The following is a 21,529-nucleotide window of genomic DNA, read 5'->3' on the forward strand; positions in this document are numbered from 1 at the left end:
TCTACTCTTGGGATGTAGAAGAGCCCCTTCGTCCTGCGTGATGAGGGTCGGAAAACACTCCAATCTCCACGGTTCTTCTGAGGATAACTCCAGAAGAAGAGGGAACCAGATCTGACGCGGCCAAAAAGGAGCAATCAGAATCATGGTGCCTCGGTCTTGCTTGAGTTTCAACAAAGTCTTCCCCACCAGAGGAATGGGAGGATAAGCATACAGCAGGCCCTCCCCCCAATCCAGGAGGAAGGCATCCGATGCCAGTCTGCCGGGGGCCTGAAGCCTGGAACAGAACTGAGGGACTTTGTGGTTCACTCGAGATGCGAAGAGATCCACCAAGGGGGTGCCCCACGCTTGGAAGATCTGGCGCACCACACTGGAGTTGAGCGACCACTCGTGAGGTTGCATAATCCGGCTCAATCTGTCGGCCAGACTGTTGATTACGCCTGCCAGATATGTGGCTTGGAGCACCATGCCGAGACGGCGAGCCCAGAGCCACATGCTGACGGCTTCCTGACACAGGGGGCGAGATCCGGTGCCCCCCTGCTTGTTGACATAGTACATGGCAACCTGGTTGTCTGTCTGAATTTGGATAATTTGATGGGACAGCCGATCTCTGAAAGCCTTCAGAGCGTTCCAGATCCCTCGCAACTCCAGGAGATTGATCTGTAGACCGCGTTCCTGGAGGGACCAGCTTCCTTGGGTGTGAAGCCCATCGACATGAGCTCCCCATCCCAGGAGAGACGCATCCGTTGTCAGCACTTTTTGTGGCTGAGGAATTTGGAAAGGACGTCCCAGAGTCAAATTGGACCAGATTGTCCACCAATACAGGGATTCGAGAAAACTCGTGGACAGGTGGATCACGTCTTCTAGACCCCCAGCAGCCTGATACCACTGGGAGGCTAGGGTCCATTGAGCAGATCTCATGTGAAGACGGGCCATGGGAGTCACATGAACTGTGGAGGCCATGTGGCCCAGCAATCTCAACATCTGCCGAGCTGTGATCTGCTGGGACGCTCGCACCCGCGAGACGAGGGACAACAAGTTGTTGGCCCTAGTCTCTGGGAGATAGGCGCGAGCCGTCCGAGAATCCAGCAGAGCTCCTATGAATTCGAGTTTCTGCACTGGGAGAAGATGGGACTTTGGATAATTTATCACAAACCCCAGTAGCTCCAGGAGGCGAATAGTCATCTGCATGGACTGCAGGGCTCCTGCCTCGGATGTGTTCTTCACCAGCCAATCGTCGAGATATGGGAACACGTGCACCCCCAGCCTGCGAAGTGCCGCTGCTACCACAGCTAGGCACTTTGTGAACACCCTGGGCGCAGAGGCGAGCCCAAAGGGTAGCACACAGTACTGGAAGTGGCGTGTGCCCAACTGAAATCGCAGATACTGTCTGTGAGCTGGCAGTATCGGGATGTGTGTGTAGGCATCCTTCAAGTCCAGAGAGCATAGCCAATCGTTTTGCTGAATCATGGGGAGAAGGGTGCCCAGGGAAAGCATCCTGAACTTTTCTTTTACGAGATATTTGTTCAGGGCCCTTAGGTCTAGGATGGGACGCATCCCCCCTGTTTTCTTTTCCACAAGGAAGTACCTGGAATAGAATCCCAGCCCTTCTTGCCCGGATGGCACGGGCTCGACCGCATTGGCGCTGAGAAGGGCGGAGAGTTCCTCTGCAAGTACCTGCTTGTGCTGGAAGCTGTAGGATTGAGCTCCCGGTGGACCATTTGGAGGTTTTGAGGCCAAATTGAGGGTGTATCCTTGCCGGACTATTTGCAGAACCCACTGATCGGAGGTTATGAGAGGCCACCTTTGGTGAAAAGCTTTCAACCTCCCCCCGACCGGCAGGTCGCCCGGCACTGACACTTGGATGTCGGCTATGCTCTGCTGGAGCCAGTCAAAAGCTCGCCCCTTGCTTTTGCTGGGGAGCCGCGGGGCCCTGCTGAGGCGCACGCTGCTGACGAGAGCGAGCGCGCTGGGGCTTAGCCTGGGCCGCAGGCTGTCGAGAAGGAGGATTGTACCTACGCTTACCAGAAGCATAGGGAACAGTCTTCCTTCCCCCAAAAAATCTTCTACCTGTAGAGGTAGATGCTGAAGGCTGCCGGCGGGAGAACTTGTCGAATGCGGTGTCCCGCTGGTGGAGAGACTCTACCACCTGCTCGACTTTCTCTCCAAAAATGTTGTCCGCACGGCAAGGCGAGTCCGCAATCCGCTGCTGGAGTCTATTCTCCAGGTCGGCGGCACGCAGCCATGAGAGCCTGCGCATCACCACACCTTGAGCAGCGGCCCTGGACGCAACATCAAAGGTGTCATACACCCCTCTGGCCAGGAATTTTCTGCACGCCTTCAGCTGCCTGACCACCTCCTGAAAAGGCTTGGCTTGCTCAGGGGGAAGAGCATCAACCAAGCCCGCCAACTGCCGCACATTGTTCCGCATGTGTATGCTCGTGTAGAGCTGGTAAGACTGGATTTTGGCCACGAGCATAGAGGAATGGTAGGCCTTCCTCCCAAAGGAGTCTAAGGTTCTAGAGTCTTTGCCCGGGGGCGCCGAAGCATGCTCCCTAGAACTCTTAGCCTTCTTTAGGGCCAGATCCACAACTCCAGAATCATGAGGCAACTGGGTGCGCATCAGATCTGGGTCCCCATGGATCCGGTACTGGGACTCGATCTTCTTGGGGATGTGGGGATTAGTTAGAGGTTTTGTCCAGTTCGCAAGCAATGTCTTTTTTAGGACATGGTGCAAGGGAACAGTGGACGCTTCCTTAGGTGGAGAAGGATAGTCCAGGAGCTCAAACATTTCAGCCCTGGGCTTGTCCTCCACAACCACCGGGAAGGGGATGGCCGTAGACATCTCCCGGACAAAGGAAGCGAAAGACAGACTCTCAGGAGGAGAAAGCTGTCTTTCAGGAGAGGGAGTGGGATCAGAAGGAAGACTCTCAGACTCCTCGTCAGAGAAATATCTGGGGTCTTCTTCTTCCTCCCACGAGGCCTCACCCTCGGTGTCAGACACAAGTTCACGAACCTGTGTCTGCAACCTCGCCCGGCTCGACTCAGTGGAGCCACGTCCACGATGGGGGCGTCGAGAGGTAGACTCCCTGGCCCGCATCGGCGAAGCTCCCTCCGCCGACGTAGTCGGGGAGCCCTCCTGGGAGGTGGCCGCAGTCGGCACCGCACGCAGTACCGACGTCGGGGACCTCACCCCGGGCGATGGGCCAGCCGGCGCCACGCTCGACGGTACCGGAGGCGCAAGCACCGCCGGTACCGGAGGGGTAGGGCGCAACAGCTCTCCCAGAATCTCTGGGAGAACGGCCCGGAGGCTCTCGTTCAGAGCGGCTGCAGAGAAAGGCAAAGAGGTCGATGCAGGCGTCGACGTCAGAACCTGTTCCGGGCGAGGAGGCTGTTCCGGGCTGTCCAGAGTGGAGCGCATCGACACCTCTTGAACAGAGGGTGAGCGGTCCTCTCGGTGCCGATGCCTGCTGGGTGCCGACTCCCTCGGCGACCCAGAGCTCTCGGTGCCGACGCGGGGAGGCGACCGGTGTCGATGCTTCTTCGATTTCTTCCGAAGCATGTCACCGGAGCTCCCCGGCACCGACGAGGAGGACGTAGAATCCAGCCGTCGCTTCCTCGGGGCCGAGGCCGAAGGAGGTCGGTCTCGGGGGGGGCTGTACCGCAGGAGCCCTCAGGGTAGGAGGAGACCCACCCGAAGGCTCACCGCCACCAGCAGGGGAATGGACAGCCCTCACCTGCACTCCTGACGATGCACCACCGTCCGACGACATCAGCAGACGAGGTCCCAGTACCACCGACGTCGATGCAGCTATCTGATGTCTCGGCGCCGATGCAGAGGCCCGATGCCTCGATGCACTCGATGCAGGGGCGGCCGAGGAAGATGGTCTGGACGCTGACGACGTCGATGCACTCGAAGATCCCGGTGCCGATGCCGACGAAGAGCCCGAGAACAACACGTTCCACTGGGCTAGTCTCGCTACCTGAGTCCGCCTTTGAAGCAGGGAACACAGACTGCAGTTCTGAGGGCGGTGCTCGGCCCCCAGACACTGAAGACACGACGAGTGTCGATCAGTGAACGAGATAACTCGGGCGCACTGGGTGCACTTCTTGAAGCCGCTGGAAGGCTTCGATGTCATGGGCGGAAAAATCGCGCCGGCGAAATCAAAGTCCGAAATGACGGAAAAAGAGCACCAAAAAATTTGTAAGGGAGAAAATCTCGACAGAGGCCGAAAAGAGGCCTACCCCGACGACGAAAGAAAACTTATCGGGGCAAAAAGCTGGAAGTACGGGGAGGATTAACACGAAACCCGGGGGGGGGGGGGGGGGGTTCCGGAGCACTTCCCGACACTTGAAAGACTTTTCCGAAGAAAAAACACGTCAAAATAAATTTGGACGCGCGAGGTCGACTTTCCAGGGGCTCGACACGGCGAAAACACGACCGTACCGAGTGCGGACAAAAGAAGACTGGCCGGCTCGAGCCGGTTTCGGGCGGGAAGACGGCCGCGCATGCGCGGTGCGCGCGGGCGCGCGAGGACTAGCAAAGGACTTTGCTAGAGAAGTTTCCGATTGGAGGGGCTGCCGTGGACGTCACCCATCAGTGAGAACAAGCAGCCTGCTTGTCCTCGGAGAAACATTACTTATTACTTGGATATGTTTGTCATCCTGTTACTGTCATCTGTTATCAAGAACTACCATTCTATTACCAGTGTTTTCCCAACAGAAACTCATGATTTACAGCAGGGGTTCTCAACCCAGTCTTCAGGACACACCCAATCAGGTTTTTAGGATATCCACAATGAATGTGATTGATAGATTTGCATACAATGGAGAGAATGCTGCACTATCTTGCGCATATTCGTTGTGGACTTCCTAAAAATTTGAATGGCTAGGTCTGTCCTGAGGATTTAGTTGAGAACAGAAAAAGTCTTGCAGTGGTTATATATTTCAAAAGCAATAAAATGTAAAATTATGTCTTAACTGATAATTTTCTTTCCTTTAATGCAGCAGATGAATCCAGGAACTAGTGGGTTAAGTCCGCCTACCAGCAGGTGGAGATAGAGATAAACAAACTAAAGGCAGTGATGCCAGACGGCCAGCTCCTTCCTCAGTTAGTATGTCATTCGTAAGCATTTGCCAAGGCCAAAAATAAGGCGATCAGGGAAGACAAAGCCGTAGCGGAGAAATTAAATGAATTCTTTGCTTCGGTCTTCACTGAGGAGGATTTGGGAGCGATACCGGTGCCGGAAAGGGTATTTGAAGCGGGCGAGTCGGAGAAACTAAAAGAATTCACAGTAAACTTGGGAGGATGTAATGGGTCAGTTCTGCAAACTGAAGAGTAGTAAATCACCAGGACCGGATGGTATTCATCCCAGAGTATTAATAGAACTGAAGAATGAACTTGTAGAGCTACTGTTAGTAATATGCAATCTATCCCTAAAATCAGGTGTGGTACCGGAAGACTGGAGGGTAGCCAATGTTACGCCGATTTTTTTAAATGGTTCCAGAGGAGATCTGGGAAATTATAAACCGGTGAGTCTGACGTCGGTACATGGGCTGATGAGACAAAGTCAGCACGGATTTAGTGAAGGGAAGTCTTGCCTCACCAATTTACTGCATTTTTTTGAGGGGGTGAACAAATGTGGACAATGGGGAGCTGGTGGATATTGTGTATCTGGATTTTCAAAAGGCGTTTGACAAAGTGCCTCATGAAAGACTCCAGAGAAAACTGCAGAGTCATGGGATCGGAGGTAGGGTATTACTATTGTGATAAGGAAGAGGCTATCCTACCCTGGTTAGGCCCCTAGAGGGCGCTGTTCCCCTAAAATGTCCAGGGAGAAGGGCAGGGTGAGTCACTAAAGGGAGCCAGTAAGGGGATGTATAGCTGGAGGTCGCTAGGACCGGGGAGAGTCCTGGGGGGTGGAAACAGGTGCAGCAGATTATGGGCTGGGTCCTGTTTGGCCATTAACCACTTAATACCCCACCTGAGTTGTGAGGGAGAGAGGAGAGCTAGCCGCTGCAGAAGAGAGCTGGTAGCTGAAGCAGGAAGATCCCCATGGAAAGTACTGGCTGAGCCCTATGGCCTGGTGGTGAACTGTGTGTTACAAAGAAGGACTGAGTTAATACGGCTGGGGTAAGAAGGCCCTAGAGTATCAAGTATAAGAACTGTGTGCTACAAGGAAGGAATGTGTGTCCAGGACTGAGTTAGTACTGAGCCCAGATGCCTGTGTGGGAGGGCTCAGGGGGAAGAAATCTGTTGAGTATTGAACTGTGCAAGAAGAAATGTTTAAGCTGGAAGATTGCACTGAGTAGGAAGAAATGGTTAAGCTGGAAGAACTGTTTAAGCTTGTGAAAGTGTTTTAAGCTAAAAGAAGTGTGCCCCAGAGGCTGGAATAAAGATTTGTATGAGAAAAATCCTGTTGATGAGACCTGACTATGTTTGCCTTTTTGAGAACCAGGTCACCCAGAGTAGAAAGGGGTAGTAGACTAATTTGCATAAAATCTGCATACTGAGAACCAGCTCACCCTGAGTGAAAGAGGGACCTGGGATCCTGAGGTGAGAGCTTCATCTTCACAATAGCGTCATCTTCACACTATGGATTAAGAACTGGTTGAAAGATAGGAAGCAGAGATTAGGACTGAGTGGTCAGTATTCTCAGTGGAGAAGGGTAGTTAGTGGGGTTCCCTAGGGCTCTGTGCTGGGACCGCTGCTTTTTAATGTATTTATAAATGACCTAGAGATGGGAGTAACTAGTGAGATAATTAAATTTGCTGATAACACAAAGTTATTCAAAGTCGTTAAATCGCGGGAGGATTGTGAAAAATTACAAGAGGACCTTACGAGACTGGGAGACTGGGCGTCTAAATGGCAGATGACGTTTAATGTGTGCAAGTGCAAAGTGATGCATGTGGGAAAGAGGAACCCGAATTATAGCTACGTCATGCAAGGTTCCATGTTAGGAGTCACGGACCAAGAAAGGGATCTAGATGTCGTCGTTGATGATATGTTGAAACCTTCTGCTCAGTGTGCTGCTGCAGCTAAGAAAGCAAATAGAATGTTAGGTATTATTAGGAAAGGAATGGAAAACAAAAATGAGGATGTTATAATGCTTTTGTATCGCTCCATGGTGCGACCGCACCTCGAATATTGTGTTCAATTCTGGTCGCCGCATCTCAAAAAAGATATAGTGGAATTAGAAAAGGTGCAGAGGACGACGACGAAAATGATAAAGGGGATGGAACGACTTCCCTATGAGGAAAGGCTAAAGCGGCTAGGGCTCTTCAGCTTGGAGAAAAGGCGGCAGAGCGGATATATGATAGAGGTCTATGAAATAATGAGTGGAGTTGAAGGGTAGATGTGAAGCGTCTGCTCACGCTTTCCAAAAATACTAGGACTAGGGGGCATGTGATGAAGCTGCAATGTAGTAAATTTAAAACGAATAGGAGAAAATGTTTCTTCACTCAATGTGTAATTAAACTCTGGAATTCGTTGGTAAAGGCGGTTAGCTTAGCGAAGTTTAAAAAACGTTTGGACGGCTTCCTAAAGGAAAAGTCCATAGACCGTTATTAAATGGGAAAATTTACTATTTCTGGGACAAGCAGTATAAAATGTTTTGTACATTTTTGGGATCTTGCCGGGTATCTGTGACCTGGATTGGCCACTGTTGGAAACAGGATGGTGGGCTCGATGGACCTTTGGTCTTTCCCAGTATGGTAATACTTATGCACTTGCAGAAAAACAGCACAAAGGGCCTCTAAAAACACAGGGAACACAATTCTTTCATTCAAAAATCCTTTAATAATAGTCTGCACACGGGGAAACTCCCTGCATAAGGAATTCAGAACCCCTGGGTAAAGAAAGAAACTGTGGACCACCTCAGCCACACAAACACACCTTAAAAAAAAGAAACACCTACCCAAAACTCACACACACAAAAAAACAGAAACCAGGGCATCACACTAACCACGGCATCACAGTAACCTCCCCCACACTCCAAAATGGTAACATGAACATTACATTACAGAAATTCTAATAGGATTATCAACCTTAACACTACTAACACCTACAAGCTGCCCTGACTAAAGGCGAAAGCAACATACCAATACTATGCAAACTGTCTCATTTAGTGGGGAGAGCTGACCTCTTCCCAGGCAGAACCCAATCAGCAAGATGTAGCACTGCAAGAAATGAAAATAACTAAATAGACACCCAAACACAACCAACCAACCAGAAAGGAAACCAAAAAACACCGAGACCGAAGTAGACATCAACTAACGAAAATAACCATAGTCACACTACCAGAGGGTTACATCAACACCAGGTCAGTGGTAAAAGAAAAATTAAACAATAAAAGACTGGATACATGATGAAGACCTCGGCTTGGCCTTCCTAAACGAAACCTGGATCCATGACAAAAATGACCCTATTATTCTGGGCCTATGTCTGTCAGGCTACAAAATCATACACTGGACCAGAAATGGGAAAAGAGAGGAATAGCACTGATCTACTGATCTTTCCTACAGTAGATGCCATAATGGAATCTATCACACCGCAATTGGAAATTACCTCAATTAAAATCAAGGACCAAACTCTACTTAATTTTCTACGCTGCACTCTATTCTACAGACTCCCAGGAAATAGGAAAATGGTAAAATTAGTTCTTACCTGATAATGTCCTTTCCGTTAGTCCCTACAGATCAATCCAGAGACTTGTGGGTTATGTCCCTCAATCAGCAGATGGAGATAGAGAGAACTCCGAGATTGCTATATGTGGACCTGTGCAGCCAGCTCAATCTCAGTATGATCGATACCAAAGCAGTAAAAGGAATCTCTTAGTTAAGCAAGAACACACTCTCCTGCCCCTCCTGGATGAATCAACTCATAATCATGAAACCACAAGTAACGGTGAATAAAAGATTTCTTCTTCCACTCCCGTTCTTAATTGTTAACTTCTTCTTAACTGTCCCCTAGACTAAGAGAAAAACCTGAACATAAGAAGTAACACCCATAACCAGAAAAACAACAACAGACAACAACCACCTACAGGGCGGGCCTCTGGATTGCTCTATAGGGACTAAAGGAAAGAAAATCATCAGGTAAGAACTAATTTTACCTTCCATTGCATCCCCAGATCAATGCAGAAACTTGTGGGATGTACCAAAGCAGTCCTCAAGTAGGGAGGGCCCCACGTACCCCCGAGGCTAAAACTGACGCCCCGAAAGCTGCATCCTGCTGCTCTACCACATCCAAGCGGTAATGCTTAGCAAAGGTATGCACCAACGTCCAGGTAGCTGTCCTGAAAATCTCCTCCAACTGTACCAACCGAGCCTCCGCGAAGGATGCAGCCTGAGCCCTAGCAGAGTGCGCCCGCACACTAATAGGCGGAACTTTTCCCATGGCCAAGTACGCTGAACTAATCGCCTCTCAAAGCCAACGGGCCACCGTGGCCTTAGAAGCCATAGCCTCCTTATTGTGTCCCACAAACAGCTCAAACAAATGATAAGAACTACGGAAGGAATTCCTGACCTCCAAATACTGTAGAAGAATACGCCTCACGTCCAAACAACGCAAGGCCTGGAACTCATTGGGGTACTCCTCTCGCCGAAACGTCGGCAACATCACTGCCTGACCCAGGTGAAAACGGGTCACCACTTTCGGTAAGAAGGAAGGAACTGTCCGGATGCACACTCCCGCCTCCAAAAAACGGAGAAAGGGGATCCCTGCATGACAACACCTGGAGCTCAGACACTCGTCGAGCCCATAGCTACCAAAAAACATCGCTAACATCAGGTCCTTCAAGGACACCTGACTCAGAGGCTCAAAAGGAGGTCGCTGCAATGCCCAGAGAACCAGGTTCAGGTTCCATTCCAGAAGCACCGGTGTCCGCGGGGGCTTAACATAATTGACACCCCCCCCCCCCCCCCCCCCCGCAAAAACCTAACCACATCCGGATGAGCCGCTAGAGAGTAACCGCCCAAGTGGCCCTTAAAACAGGCTAGGGACACCACATGCACTTTCAGGGTGCTCAAGGAAAGCCTCTTCTCAAGTCCCTCCTGCAAACAAAAACCACGATAGACAGCGGCGCTGACTCCATCGAAGCGCCCGCTGCGGAACACTAAGACACAAAGGTCCGAAAATCCTCTTGCGTACGCTGACGTGGACCACTTCCGCGCCTATAACATTGTGGCAATCACCTTGTCGGGATAACCCTTCGACCAGAGGAGTAACCGCTCAATAGCCACACCCTGGCCCACTCCTCCCAAAAGAGAGACAGCCGTCCCCCAATCACAGGAAGGCATTGGGCCCCTCTATTTGCTTGTTGTCCCCTGGTACCTGATGGGGCCGCATGGCGGTCACCCCAAAAGGACTGCTGCTTCTGCTGAAAGTGAGGCCACTGAAAAGAGCTAGACCTACCTGGCCTGTAGAGCTTAAGACTCTCTAAAATGGGGGCAGACTGCTCTAGATTAAGTCCTACTCCCGTCCTCCGGAAGCCGCTGCCCCTTAGAGTCTCCTAGCTCCTTCACAATCTGTGCGAGGACATCACCAAAGAGAAGCTTACCCCTGAACGGTAAGCGAGCCAAGCAAGACTTTGAAGCGACATCTGCTGCCCAATGCCTCAGCCAGATCCAGTGGCAAGCCGTCACTGCCAGAGCCATCTCCTTAGCCGAAGCCCTAAGAATATGGTACAGCAAATCCGCCAGGTTGGCTAGCCCGGACTCCAAAGCTGGCAGGCAATAAATAAACTCTTCCGTAAAGGAAGCTTTCTGTACCCAGGAGACACGCGCCCGCGCTGCGTAAGAACCACAGACAGGCTCTGGCAGTGACGGCTTGCCTGCAGACCCAAGGCAGCCACTTCAAAGGCAGCCTTCAAGGCCGATTCCAGCTTTCAGTCCTGCGGGTCTCACAGAGCTGTCCCTCCTTCCCCTGGCAAGGTGGTCTTCTTGGTAACCGCCGTGATAAAGGAATCCACGACCGGCATACGCAGGGACTCCGTCCTCCGGGCGTAAAGGACAAAGTCGAGCCATAGCTCACGCCACCCACAGGCTCGCCTCCGGAGTGTCCCACTGCGCTGCCATGAGAACCTTCATGACTTCATGTATATGGAAGAGGGACCTCTAGTACCCGACATAATGGCCGGTGTTGACGCCACCGCTTGCATCACCTCCGAAGAAATGTTCAAAATCTCCAGCACCCGCACAAGGGATAGCAGCTATTATGGATGGTCATACTGGACAAAACCAGAATGTTTACCATGTGCCCAGGCTGAATAGATAGAGGAAACAAAAATACAAGTAGATGGCGTGAGGACCTCCCAATATCCTTAAGTGGGAGAAAATGCAAATTGACCGCATAACTTTACTCCCTAAGTGGACATATATCTTGTAAGTCCTAGAAGAAAACTAAGATAACACATGAGAAACTCCAAGACAGTTGGAAAGTAGAGAAGACGTGAATAAAACATGCCTTCTAAAGCAGCTGAGAAAACTGGGTGCTCGGTAGACAGGACTGAGTCTCCTAGAATATGAGAACCATCTGAACCATGTAGCCTATGCAGCTGTCATCTGCTATGCCAAAGAGAAAGCATAGCCATGAAAGAAAATTGCTGAAAGGAAGTAAGACCTTATGTCCAGAATTGCAAAGTACGCAACAATTGAGTATCAGACAATGTATTTCATTGCACATGGCATCTGAACCATACAGCCTACACTCTAGAGAACATTTGTTAAGATCTTAAAACACTGTATAAGAACATAGCCACGGAGGAAAATTTCATGAAAGGAATTAAGATCTTATATCCAGCATTGTAAAATACCAAACAATAGACTATCCGGCAATGTAGTTCTATCCACATGGCACCTGAACCAGATAGCCTATGCTATAGAAAATGTTTGTTAAGTTCTTAAAAACACTGTATAACATCATAGCCATGAAGGGAAATGCTTGAAAGGAACTAAGATATTATGGCCAGATTTGTAAAGTACTAATCAATTGACTATTAGAAAATGTAGTCCTATTCACCAGGAAATGAGAAAGACACAGAGTGACGTACACTGGACCCCCATAAAAACTGCGCTAGACAATAGTGAAGACCTTTCCTCCAAACATCACACACAAGGGAAAGGAATAGGAAAATGGTTATTTTGGAGCTGAGATACAATTTAATTCGCCCCATTGTCAAAAACAGAGAATTCCCGACTGAGCTGCACTTTGAATCGGAGTCTTGCCAAGAACAAAGAAATCGCCAACTGAGCTGCACTTTAATTCACAACATTGCTAGCAACCAAAAAGTCCCCGACGGAGAAAAAACAGAGGGAAAAACAAAATGAGCGCCATTCGCATCGTAGCATTTCTTTTTTTTTTTTTTTTTTAAATAGCTTGAAAAATACATGTAAAAATTAATTTCGGGGCAAATATACTACCAATTGCCCCAACTACCGGAGAAACAATATCTCCTTTCCATTGCACAAACAGCCAAACACAGTAAAAGCAGAAAAACGCTGCCGCGTCAAGGGAAATTGCAGCTGCAAGCAAAACAATGGCGGCCAAGCGCGCCAAAATGAGAAGAATAAAGTTCGGGGGAGAAAACCACTGACCGGACCGACGAAGAAGCAGGAAATCTGTGCCGCCGAAAAACAGATAGCCTCCGATGCCGCACAAAACATGGTTTAGCCTCTGGCCCGAACAGGAACCGTCAATACAGCTCCCAAGCTATACAGACCCATCCAAGAACGAGCACGCGCTTAACAGTTTGCGCCTTTTTTTTTTTTTTTTTACAACTACCGCCGCTAACAACGCCGGATAGCAGAGGAAAAATAATTAAGATAACAAAAAACCGCCGATTAAAGTCACAGACGCTGACTTATCACTTTTTTTTTTTTTTTTTAAATAGCTCCGCCAGAAAAGAAAATAAAGACTCTTCAAACAGAATAAGACAGAAGAGCTACCTGCTCGTTATAAGCCTGGGGAAAGCAAAAACTACTTCCTTTAAATTCCTTTCAATTGAATTAATTCTTTTAATTTTCTTTTACTTGATTTAATTCTTTAAAAACAGCTGACTATTAAAAGTGGCTGCCTCTCCCAAAGACGGTACACCTTTCCAGAGAAAGGGACGGCCCTTCCCTGCTAAGCCAGGGAGAAGGGGGGTGGACTCGAGACACCCGAGTTTAACACCCCAGAGGCTGTCAAAGAAAGAAAAGAAACCCTGTCAGGCCTCTAATTACGATTCCAGGCACAGAAGAAGTATTATAAATATATCTGTAATATCTTATAGAGAAAGAGAGAGAGAGAGAGAGAGAGACTAATGGGCTCACTTCCTACCTGCTGAGAGACTGAGAAAATACTGAGGCTAAGGTCACATGGCCAGGGCTCCTATTGGCTCTCTAGAGTCAGAGTTTTTCTCAGTCTCCACCTGCTGGTAGGCGGGCACAACCCAACAGTACAATCCTGGTCCGGTCCGAAGGGACGCTAAGGAAAAGCAGGGAGTTCCTCCTTGCGGAATAGCCGAACCGCGGTAGGGTCGTCTCCCTCGCCTGGTGGCAGTTCTCCCTCTTCCAATTCCTTAGGCATGGCCTGAGGGGAGTCCCCAGACCCCTGGCCACCCTCAATATCAAAAGGATCAGAAAACCCCTCCTCCATACGTGGAGGGTCCAAACGTGGCCTCTTAGGCAGACTTTGAGGCATAAGTGGCCTGGAGATTTGGGGGCTAGAAAATTAGCCTCTGGAGGGGAACCACCTGCAGATCTCATCAAAAATGCCTTGTGCATAAGTAGCACAAACTTCAGGGGAAACGGAGTGCCCCCTGTGACATTCTCTGCTGCAGGACTACGACATCCACTTCCATTTTCACCCCGCGAAGAGAATGCTGTCTGAGCTATGTCCCCCCACTCCCGCAGACACGGAGCCGACCGCATGGTTAGCAAAGATGGCACCGGCATTAGCGCGCATTGGGCCCAAAAGCAGCGTTCCTGCCAACTCCGTCCGAGCAGAATTTGAGCCTTCCCCAACCAGCGCATGCACCATAGGCTCTCCGCTTTGCTTTCTACCAGCCCCGACCTTCGCACACTCATCGCAGCTGCCCAACGCCGCCCGTCTACTCCCACAGCGGCCCAAACTCACCATGTGACACCTTCCCCCGTGAAGGGGATTTGTTCCTGGTCCAGTCTCTTCTAATAGTCTAAAGGAGCAGTCTGATGCACTGCAAACGCTTGCTTGCCTTGCTTCCTTCTGTTTTTTTTTTCTTTTTTTTCAAGAGAGGCAGGAGAGAGAAACAGGCAGACCCAGACCAAGTGCCAAATGCCCAACCGGACTTGCTAGTGAGGCTGGCTGGGGAAGGGAGGGACCTGTACGAGTATTTCCCTGTGTGTCTCACCTTGCGGGCCTTGGCCTGTATAATCCTATGACAGCAAAATGGAGGCTGTAAACTCTGACTCGCACATCTCTGTGTCAGCAAGAAACAGCTTTGCAGCTTGTGGAAAATTACAGCAGAAGCTCAACACCAAGGACATGCTGTGGGCAAACCAGGCCCCCTTATCTCCCTGAGAGGCTGCCTCCAGCAAGGCGGGTGAGAAACAGAAAATGCATACCAAAATGTAACAACTTGAAGGTCAAGAACAACAGACTGTTCTTGCTAGGCAGGGAGACGAGAAAGATCCAGATTGGTTCCTGCAGCCACTGGACCAAGAGGTACTGGGAAGAGCGGGAACAAGAGAAGAGTTAGTCGGAAACCTTGGAAGAAGGAGGAGGTGGAAAGAAGACCAGTGAGACCTAATAAGGTCCACCAACTGATGAACTGTGTATCTGGAGGAAAGTATCGTGGTTCAGCTGTACCTGCACTGAGTGACCTGTGCCCTCTTTGTCTGCTGCAGAGTTCTATTCCAGCTCTAAGACTTGCTGCCATATCAGCTTGAGTCTGTGAGGTGTCCCATGCATTCCCAGAAGACGACCCTGAGGTCAGCCTGGTGAGAAACACGGTGATTCATTACCTACTAGTCGGGGGCTAGTTAGTGGTATTTACCTGAGCAGAAGGCTGGTGCCGTCATATTTGTGATCAGGAGGAGCTGCTAATAACTGTACTACCTCGTAACATAGTGTGACTTATCAGTGGTGTAATATTATCTGGTAACCAGTAAGAATTAGTGTTTAGTAGTGTGACGTATGAGTGTAATTTTATCAGCCAGTAATTTTGTATTCAGCCAAAGATTTGCAGAGTTCTATTTTGTATACGTTAGCTATATTTTCTTACCTGATATATCATAATAAATCTAATATATATATATATATATATATATATATATATATATATATATATATATATATATATATATATATATATATCAGCCTGCGTTCTCAGCTACAGTTCTTTCTAACGGAAGTATTTGGCTAGGTTCCAAGGTTCCCACCCCTAGACCTAGTACAGGATTACTTGCTTGAAGATAGTTCTGCTTGGGGAACCTGGAAACAGGTAATTTATTATCTGTGATTATCCTACAGACCTGATCCCACGAGGTATGCCCACTACCACCACACGGTACCTCAACCCCACAAATGGACGACAGCCCCCGAGGGAACGGGTTAGGAATCAGATCAATCAGAGCTGCACAGGTATGCCCTCCACCTGCTAGATAGAGAGAATACTGAGATTGAGCTGGTTGCACAGGTCCACATATAGCAATCTCGGAGTTCTCTCTATCTACATCTGCTGGTTGAGGGACATAACCCATAAGTCTCTGGATTGATCTGGGGACGCAATGGAAGTCTCAAATAAACTTCATGGATTTCATAGCAAACATATATGTAGCCAACCCCAACACCATATTAATGAGACATTAATCTTCACTTAGATGATCAGAAAATAGAACGAACCAAAGAATGTGACGAATTCCTCAAACTATGGGACTTCCAGCGACCACTATTGACCACTACCCATGTCAATGGCCATGCCACAGACCTGCTAGCTCACAGATTCACACAAAAAAAAACAACTTCAAAATACACAATCAATAAGGACAGAAACTCTGACCACTTCAAGCTAAACCCGACCCTTTTTTTTTTTTGGGGGGGGGGGGGGAGGGGACACAAGACTCTACCAACACAAACTCAGACACCATACAAAAGGAAAGACTGATGCAACTAAATTTTGAACAACCTTATATACTAACCTTATATACTAACTACTCTCCTGGCCAAACTAAAGCAGGAAATAGCAACAGGTAAAAGCATACTTCCCCTCCAATTCGACATGTCTAGTACATTCGACATGGTAAACCATAATATACTATTAAAACTCATAGACTAATTCGAGATTGGTGGAAATATACTTAGTTGTATTAAGGGTTTCCTAACCACCAGAACATACCAAGTGAAATCAAACTCAAACATCACCACCGTGGAAAGCAGACTGCGGAGTACCTCAAGGATCACCACTATCACCGATCCTCTTCAACCTAATGATGACCCCACTAGCCAAATCCTTATCCATCCAAGGCCTCAACCCATTCATCTATGCAGACGACATTACAATATACATTCCTTTCAAACATGACCTGACAGAAATCACCAACCAATCAAGCTCAGCTTGAATACCATAAACTCTTGGGCAAATGCATTCCAACTAAAACTCAATACAGAAAAAACACATTGCCTCATCCTCTCATCCCAATACAAGACAAACAAACCCACAAACAAGCACCCCAGATAGCCTGAAAATCCTCGGTGTTACAATCGACCGTAACCTTACACTCGAGAGCCAAGTGAACTCTACAACCAAGAAAATGTTCCACTCAATGTGGAAACTCAAACGTGTGAAACCATTCTTCCCAAGGGAAACATTTCGCAACCTGATATAATCAATGGTACTAAGCCATGCTGACTACTGCAATGGAATTTATGCGGGATGCAAAGAGCAACTCATAAAGAAACTTCAGACTGCTCAAAACACAGTAGCCAGGCTTATATTTGGAAAAACGCGATTCGAAAGCGCCAAACCCCTCCAAGAAAAACTGCACTAGCTCCCAAAGATCGTACTGCTTTCAAAATCTGCACTCTGGTCCATAAAATTATCTACGGTGAAGCCCCGGGATACATGACTGACCTCACAGACCTACCAACCAGAAACACAGTCAGATCAACACGAACATACTTAAATCTCCACTACCCAAGCTGCAAAGGACTTAAATACAAATCAATTTATGCATCCAGCTTCTCATACATAAGCACACAACTGTGGAATGCATTACCAAAAACTGTTAAAATAACGTACGACCACCTTAACTTCCAGAAATCACTAAAGACCAACCTGTTCGAAAAGGCATACACTGAAACCTTCTGCTCAGCGTGCTGCTGCGGCTAGGAAAGCGAATAGAATGTTGGGTATTATTAGGAAAGGTATGGAAAACAGGTGTGAGGATGTTATAATGCCGTTGTATCGCTCCATGGTGCGACCGCACCTTGAGTATTGTGTTCAAATCTGGCCGCCACATCTCAAGAAAGATATAGTGGAACTGGAAAAGGTGCAGTGAAGGGCGACAAAAATGATAGCGGGGATGGGACGACTTCCCTATGAAGAAAGACTAAGGAGGCTAAGGCTTTTTAGCTTGGAGAAGAGACAGCTGAGGGGAGACATGATAGAGGTATATAAAATAATGAGTGGAGTGGAACAGGTGGATGTGAAGCGTCTGTTCACGCTTTCCAAAAATACTAGGACTAGGGGGCATGCAATGAAACTACAGTGTAGTAAATTTAAAACAAATCGGAGAAAATGTTTCTTCACCCAACGCGTAATTAAACTCTGGAATTCGTTGCCGGAGAACGTGGTGAAGGCGGTTAGCTTGGCAGAGTTTAAAAAGGGGTTAGACGGTTTCCTAAAGAACAAGTCCATAAACCGCTACTAAATGGACTTGGGAAAAATCCACAATTCCAGGAATAACATGTATAGAATGTTTGTACGTTTGGGAAACTTGCCAGGTGCCCTTGGCCTGGATTGGCCACTGTCGTGGACAGGATGCTGGGTTCGATGGACCCTTGGTCTTTTTCCCAGTGTGGCATTACTTATGTACCGACCCAACTTAAGTGCCTGAACCCTGCAACACAACAAAACCAAAGCTCGTAATGAATCACTACTTAACTCTTCTCTCTACTATTCCTCAATGTGTCTAACACATGAACCTTATTCGACTATAACATCACTCTGTATTTGTTTCTCTTCACGGTACTATGTAAGCCACATTCAGCCTGCAAATAGGTGGGAAAATGTGGGATACAAATGTAACAAATAAAATAATAAATAAATGGTCATCAATGACTAACACAGAAGCATTCCTAGTGGAATAAGACGAAAGAAGCACTAACATACTGGACGTTATAGCCCCGATCAAAAAATGGACAAAGGCGCAAAGCAGCCTTATGGTATGACAAAGAACAAATTGGCAAAAAACTCATTGCAGAAAACTAGAACGAGTATGGACGAAAAATAAAAATGAAACAAAACCGCATGAAGGGATACTTGAAAAAGGTACAAAACCCAAATGAGACAGGCTAAAAAAAATACTATAAAGAACACATAGGCTCAGACTATAATGACACGAAATTATACAAAATTATAAATAACCTAATATACACCAAACGTATGATAATGGCAAATGAGGACCCCTCGTCAGCAATCAAACTCGTCAGATTATTCTAAGAGAAGATCCTCAAACTAAAGACCAGTATAATACAAAGGGGCTCATTTTCAAAGCACTTAGCCTTCCAAAGTTCCATAGGTTTCTATGGAACTTTGGAAGGCTAAGTGCTTTGAAAATATGCCTCTTTAATGACATAAACTTCGAAACCCTCATAGATGAACTTGACCACCCACCAGAAGCACCAGCGGACAGGACATGGACCACCTTCACACAACCCACAAATGAGACAGTAACACAATCGTCGAGAATATATGTCCCAATCACATATTAAAAAGTCACCCCTGAACGATTCATAGACCAACTCACATCCCATCTGAACTATATGTTCCAGGAAGGGCAATTCCCACTAAAAAAGGGCAACATACTGCTCACACCAATCCCTAAAGATGCCAAGAAAAGCATCAATGATACCTCAAACTACAGGCCAGTGGCATCTAGATTGTAAGCTCTCTTGAGCAGGGACTGTCCTTCCCCATGTTTAAACTTGTACAGCGCTGCGTAACCCTGGCAGCGCTATAGAAATGCTTAAGTAGTAGTAGTAGTAATGCCTCTAACGACTAAAATAATGGAAGGCACAGTAGCCAACCAACGGACTGACTACATCAACAAATTCTACATACGCCACGAATCACCCAATCAAAGAACTGAAACAGTGCTGGTCACACTACTGGTCAACTTCAAAAAGGAAATCACCTATGGGGAAAAAAAACACTCCTCTATTACAATTTGACATATCAAGTGCATTTGATATGGTTGACCATCAAATCCTCAAAAGAATACTTGACAAAACTGGCATAGCAGGTAAAGTGCTCAAATGGCTCCTAGGATTCCTACTACCAGATCCTACCAAGTGAAAATAAATTCCTCTCTCTCCCCTCCATGGAAAGCTGCATGTGGAGTCCCTCAAGGATCTCCACTCTCACCAATACTGTTCAACTTAATGATAGCCCCTCTGGCCCAAATGTTATTCAAACAAGGATCCAACCTACATACCTGTTTATAAGACCCTGCACAAAATCATGACCAGGGTTACAGATGGCATAAACATAATGGAATCCTGGGCATCAATGTTCAAGCTCAAACTGAACAAAGGAAAAACACAATGCCTGATAATCACATCACCTCACAATACCAACCACTTCCCAAACATCTCCCCTATGGGTACATCCCTCCCAATACCTGACAATCTAAAAATCCTAGGAGTCACCATAGACCGTAATTTGACCTTTGACAAACAAATCTCAAACATTACGAAAAAAAAGTTCCAAACCATGTAGAAACTAAAACGCATTAAAAACTACTTCCCAAGAGATGTATTTTGCACGCTAGTTCAATCCATGGTCCTCACCCATGCTGACTACTGCAACAGAATCTATGCCGGATGCAAGGAACAATCACTAGAGAGACTACACACAGCACAAACACAGTAGCAAGACTTATCTACAGAAAAAATTGATTTGAAAGTGCCAGACTACTACTCCAAAACCTACACTGGTTACCAGTCACGATTATCCTTCAAGATATGCTCTCTCGCCTACAGAATAATTTTTGGACTTGCACTGGAATACATGACAAACATAATAGAACTACCTACACGGAACGCAATCAGAAGCGCAAGAACCTATCTCACCCTTCACGTTCCCAAATGTCAAGGCCTGATATACAAAACTTCATACTCAACCAACTTCACATACATTTGCCCCAAGATATGGAACTTATTACCAAAAGCCCTCAAATGCATGCCCAACTACTTAACATTCCGAAAACACCTGAAAGCTCACTTCTTTAGAAAATTCTTCTCCGACGATCCCCCATAATCAAACTGGCCACCAACTGCTACACTACAATACCTGAGCGCTAGCAGAACATGAATCAAGAACAGATCTAACTACTAACGGTTATGTAACATGTCTAATCTGAAGTAACTAGCCACATTGAACCAACTACATGATGCCAGAATCAGCAGCTCAACCTACTGCCGCTGACTGCTCTAGTTTAGACATTTGCAAGAAATTCACTCCAAACAAGAGAAGCAGCTTGATTCTTTATCTAGAAGAATTCAAATCAGATCAACTACTGTGATTAGACACAGATGGGCTCTATTTTACTTATCATGGGTCTTGGTGAGGCAATATTTGGAAATGGAACTAATTTGGATTTGCTGACAAAAAAGCGGGGAGACTTAAGCAATCAAGCAAGACTTTTTAGATTCTTATTCTTAATTACTTTATGAATATTTCTCTTTGTTCCTTCATATATGAAGAGTAGCGTATGTTGTGTAGATCTGTGAACAAATTTCTGCTTTATGTCATTTTGAATTCAGCCTTGTGTAATGCTACGAGTCCCTCCCTCACAACTGTAGTCTGCCAGCTTAAGTAATGAAAGACCTGGGCTGGGAACTGAGCTCAAGCCCCTCTGCATGTGTGTGCTACCATTAAAACAACCACAGAAATCAATTTCTCTAAGATGATTTGCCATGACTGGAAGCACTGAATGATCAGATGCCAGGATTTCCTAAAAAGTTTCCACATTAATGTCCAGCTACCCACAAATGATATAGACTACTAAAGGAAAGCCATCATCTGATTTTTCTTTGTGTGTATTCTTGTAATAATCTATTTTTAAACTAAATATTACACAATTCTACAGTGAGCAAATGAAGATGTGTTGCATATCTTCTGTACTGTTGAATGAAAATTTTACCAAAAAATAGTAAAAACAAAAAAATTCAAACCCCAAAACAGATTTCTCCAAAGTTTCAATTATTTTAGTTTTAATGTCACCAAAGGTTCTGAATAGTTGATCCTCCAATGGGCTCCCAAATTTGGTTTTTAGAACTCAAATAGTAACA

General features: G+C 47.0%; 1 protein-coding gene across 1 annotated transcript in view; it reads right to left on the reverse strand.

Moving 5' to 3' along the window:
• The window catches only part of ANKRD11 (ankyrin repeat domain 11), a 202,379-nt gene that overhangs the window by 77,410 nt on the left and 103,440 nt on the right, over window positions 1-21,529 (reverse strand). The gene's annotated exons all lie outside the window — the stretch shown is intronic.

Source organism: Microcaecilia unicolor, chromosome 5 (genome assembly GCF_901765095.1).
Source record: "Microcaecilia unicolor chromosome 5, aMicUni1.1, whole genome shotgun sequence".
NCBI classification, from domain to species: Eukaryota; Metazoa; Chordata; class Amphibia; order Gymnophiona; family Siphonopidae; genus Microcaecilia; species Microcaecilia unicolor.